Genomic DNA, 5,556 nt, shown 5'->3' on the forward strand with positions numbered 1-5,556 from the left:
TTGGAAATTTTGTTTAAAATTTTACATAATGCCTTTCACACTGATAGACTGCTTGACTGTCCTTTCTACAACAGTTTATAATAGTGCAACAGAGAACTTCTGAGGAACTAATGGGGCAGTGCAAACTCTGAGTTCAGCACAGACCTGATTGCTCATAAAGACCAGACCATACAGCTGACTAACACAACATTGGTTCAAAGAAGGCATGACAGTCTCTGGGTGGCTGCTTCCACAACAATCCCATGAGACATTGACTGATCATGCAGATCAATCCCTGGCAGGGTGACCATCAGGCGACGAGACTCCAACCAGGGGTAGAACATAGAGAGATAGAGAGAGAGAGAGAGAAATTTAGAGAGGAGAAAAAATGTTAGGTATGATTCTAATCAGGTGATGGACAATGTAAATTATGTGCAAAGTGCAGACAGGGACTCTGGCAAGACTAGATACAGCATAACTAAAAGGCTAGAGCCAGAAGGCGTAAGAGACATGAGGTCTTCCTGGGATGTAAAGCGTCCCACCATTCCACAGTCTCAAAACCTGAGCGACTTGCGAGGGTGGTAAGCTGACAGCCTCCAGACATCCCAGTTCACCAAACACTCTATGCCCATGAACCCTCCAGATCTGCTACTTTACCTAAGAAAAGCTATTAATAAAAAGCTAGACTAAACAAATGTGTTTTTAGCCTGTAATTAACACTGAGTCCCGGACACTAATTGGAAAGCTGTTCCATAACTGTGGGGCTCTGTAAGAAAAAGCTCTGCCCCCTGCTGTAACCTTTTGTACTTGAGGTATTACCAAATAGTCTGCACCTTTTGATCGAAGTAGGCATGACGGATCATAAAAAAAAACAAAAGATCACTCAGGTACTGTGGCGCATGACCATTAAATGCTTTGAAGGTTACCCCTGTACCACAGGGCTGTGTGCTGAGCCCCTTCTTCTACTCTCTCTTCAACTCTGACTGCAGGCCTGTGAATGGATCTATCTCCATCATCAAGTTTGCAGATGACACTACACTGATCGGTCTCATCACCAACAATGATGAAACTGCCTACAGGGAGGAGACCCAGCACCTAGCCACATGGTGCAATGACAATAACTTGCTCCTTAACACCTCCAAAACAAAGGAGCTCATTGTGGACTTCAGGAAAGATGAAACATCCACATTCCTGGGGATCCACATCTCGGCAGACCTGTTCTGGACTACCAACACCTCCAGCCTGGTCAAGAAGGCTCACCAGTGCTTCTTTTTCCTGAGGACACTGAATAAAAATCAGCTTTCCTCGGATATCCTGGTGAACTTCTACTGCTGTGCAATAGAAAGCATCCTAACCAGCTGTGTCACAGTCTGGTATGGAAGCTGCTCTGTTGCAGAGCGCAGGGCATTGCAGCGGGTGGTGAAAACCGCCCAGTGCATCAAAGGGACTCCACTTCCTTCCATGGAGGACATCCACAAGAAACGCTGTCTGCGTTGAGCTCGCAGCATTCTTAAGGACTCCTCTCATCCTGCCCATAGACTGTTTTCACTTCTGCCCTCCGGCAGGCGTTTCAGGTGCCAGGACCAGCCGACTAAAAAAAGCATTTTTCCTAGAGCTGCCTCTTTACTGAACTCTGCCACTCGCTGATCCTACTGTCCTTCATGTCCAACACACACACACATCTCACACTACGCTATTGCGCTAATGCACTGTCTAAACTAAAACTTCTGCTCACTTGTACATTTGCTCAATCACACCCCATGATTCGTTATTGCACTAATGGACTGTTACATAAAATTATGCTCATTTGCACACTTGCTCTCATTTACATTTTACATTTACATTTACAGCATTTGGCAGACGCCCTTATCCAGAGCGACGTACATAAGTGCTTAAATCTCTAACATTGAATATATTAATGCTGGCTCACTAAGTTACATACTTAAGATACCATGAGTTTAAAACATTTGTTCAAAGTTACAATGAAAGTGTCAAAGGTGTGTTTTTTTTTTTGTTTTTTTTTTTTTTTAAATGCAAAAGATAATGAAAGAAGTGCTAGTTGAAGTGTTTCCTGAATAAGTAGGTCTTCAACCGCCGCTTGAAAATAGCCAGTGACTCAGCTGTCCGGACCTCTAGGGGAAGTTCGTTCCACCACCTTGGTGCCAGTACAGAGAAGAGTCTTGTAGTATACTTGCCTCTTACCCCTCTATACAGTATATTCATCTGTATATTATATTCATAGAATATATATATATATATATTTATCTGTACATTATATTCATAGTACATATATATTCATTTGTATATTATATTCATAGAACGTACATATCTGTAAATTACTCTTTATAGTAATAACCATATATTTTGTTACAGCATATATCCTTCTGGAAATCTGTATATTTGCTCATAGTATGCACACAACTGTAAATCACTCCATATTACCACTTACTTAACTTATTTAAATCTTGTACAAATTGTATATCTTGCACTTGCTAGTATTGCACTCTGGTTAGACCTAAACTGCATTTTGTTGCCTTGTACTTGTACATGTGTAATGACAATGAAGTTGAGTCTAATCTAATCTAATCTAATCTAATAGTATTTTATAATCAATGCGAAACCTGACTGGGATCCAGTGCAATGAGGATAAGATGGGGGTGATGTATTCATATCTTCTGGTTCTAGTTAGGACTCATTCTAGTTAGGCTGCATTCTGGACTAACTGGAACTTGTTTGTGCTCCTACTGGAACATCCAGACAGTAAATCATTAAAGTAATCCAACCTAGAAATAACCGGTATCCATAATCACACCAAGGTCTTTTACTTCTGCACATGATAAAATAGAAAGATCATCCAGAGTTACTCTTTAATCAGAAAGCTTACTTCTGGCTACCTGTGGTCCTAGTCAAATCACTTTTGTCTTGTCAGAGTTAAGCAGGAGAAAGTTAGTAAGCATAAGAGAGAAAGAAATAAGAAGAAATAAGAATGACTTCAAACATAAATAAAACTGAAGCAATGACGTAAAATATAATGGGTCAAAATTTCAGCAAAGTTATGTGAGAGAATGATAATCTCTGCAGAAATTTTCCGAATAATGGTGTTCTTATTTTTCTTCACCTGGTTTCTTAATGTTGATTTCACTGTTGGGAAAAATTACTAAATATTAAAATCTGTTTCATTCATTTTATTTTTGTTATTAATTTTTTTGCCACCTGAGGTTATCTGTATGTTTATAGACGTTGGTGAGGACCACTGATATAAAGGAGGGCATACTGTACATGTTCTTCTCAACCCAATTCCACCTCTAAACCCCTGCACCTTCAACCCCACAAAAACAAAGGAGACACCATATTAACACTTAGTACACATTTGATTTTTAAAACAGAAAATGTGCAAGATCATTACAAATCATACTTTTGGGTACATAAACTTTTTCTTTGGTGACTACGTTGTGATGGAAAACTAGTCCTTGTTCTTTAACCCACTTCCATGGAGCATGTGTCTTGATGCTGTAAGGTTTGTTCTACTCAGTATAGAACAAATAAACGTCTTCATTGAAAGTTCAAGGTTATCTAAGACTGATCCGGCTACTAGTTGTACAGAGGAAGGTAGCCTTGTGATCTTACCACTGGATGCAGCCATTATATACAAATATATACATATATACAAGGCCAAAAGGAGCTCTGCAGGTGACTAAAATGGAGACTGTCATTATCACTTACAGTATGTTTACAAATATTGTCTGCTGGCACCGAAAGGCATTCCTTAGTATCTCTTTATTTTCTCATTTGCACTGTGTTTGTGTCCACTAGACCAGCTATTTTCTTTTCTGTTTAGGTAAGAAGCACACTACTTAGCAACAAAAGAACAAATTATAAAATTTTAGTTGTTGAACCTCACTCATATCACTTCAGCATGACTTACTCTATGCAAAGAATAAATATTAGTTATATAGTTAAATATTAAATTCTACTGTGGAATTGTTTAATTATTCCTATTCAAAATCACCATATCTGTTAATATAATTGCACCAGTGGGCACATTTTAATCCATCATAAATTATATTTTAAAATGTTAGTTGACAAAACTCAATCAAATCACTTTATAATGATCTACTCTATGCTCAAAATAAATATCAGCCAATTGTACTGTTAATTCCCCTTCAAAATCACCATATCTTGCAATAGAATTTTGCCAGGAGGCAGAATTTAATCCATTATAAGTAAAAATTCAAAAATGTTAGTCGATAAAACCATCTCAGGTCACTTCATAATTACCTACTCTATGCTCACAATAAAAATCAGCCAATTTTACTGTAGAAATATGTAATAATTCCTATTGAAAATCACCATATATTGCAATATAATTGAGCCAGGAAAAACTATATATATTGTATATTAAAAAAATATAAAAATATTATAAAAAAAAAAAAAAACTCGCTCATATCACTTCAGCTTGATGTACTCTATGCTCACAATAAAGATTAGCCAATTCTACCCTGAAATCTTATAATAATTAACCTTCAAATTTATGATATTTTGCAATATAATTGTGAGCATACAATCACAATAAAAAGTAAACTGATTCAGTTTGATCAACTCACAATTTGAAATGTACATTTTATCATGGATTAAAAGTTCTCTGGCACAATTTTCACAGATGCAGTAAATTTAAAGAGCAAATATAAAAATTATTTCCACAGTAAAATTGTCTGATCTTTATTCTGAACATAGAGCGGGTTATTATGAAGTGACCTGAGGTGGTTTAATCAACAAATATTTATAAACTTACATTTTATAATGGACTCCTAGCACAATTATATTGCCAGATGATTTTAAAGAGGGATTGTTTAAAGATTCCAGTAAAATAGGTTGAACTTTATTTTAATTAGGATTGCATGTTTATTATGGATTTTAATCTATTTTACTTTTACTTTATGTACCCCATTTTTAATATTTAATGATTATTAAATCGTCAAGTCTTTATTCACATAAATACTGTGAATTATTTTGTAATCATGTAGGAGCTCCCTACAGAGCGCTATTACCGCTAAGTATTTAAAAGCCGCTCCCCTTGAAATATGCTTGCGGTTTGTTTAACCGTGTTTTCAGAAAGAGGATTAACCGCAGTTTACACTCTGAAGGCTACCTGAATCTTATTTTTTAATATGTGAGGATTAAAACGTCAAGCCTTTATTCTCATAAATACTGTGAATTGTTTTGTATTCATGTTTTGCTCTGTGCTGTAGGAGCTCGCTACAGCGCTATTACCGCTAAGTATCTAAAAGCCGCACCCCGTGCTTTAACCGCAGTTTACACTCTGAAGGCTACCTGAAGCTAAGGGGAGCTTAGCCAGGATTCTGGTTGCTTTGGTAACGCCTAACTAATTTGTAAATAATACAGTATTTGCTTCATACAGAAAAGCAAACAAATCAGCATAGTATTAGCGACTAGTCTTTAGAGACAGTTGCTTATAAACACGCCAGAATTCACTCGATAAATCGTTTGATTCAGTATTCAAATGTGATTGGTCGACAGGCAGTAAGGTGGGCGGGGCTATCTTTGAATTTTTCTCTC

The sequence above is a fragment of the Tachysurus vachellii genome, chromosome 1, assembly GCF_030014155.1.
Source record: "Tachysurus vachellii isolate PV-2020 chromosome 1, HZAU_Pvac_v1, whole genome shotgun sequence".
In the NCBI taxonomy this organism is placed as follows: Eukaryota; Metazoa; Chordata; class Actinopteri; order Siluriformes; family Bagridae; genus Tachysurus; species Tachysurus vachellii.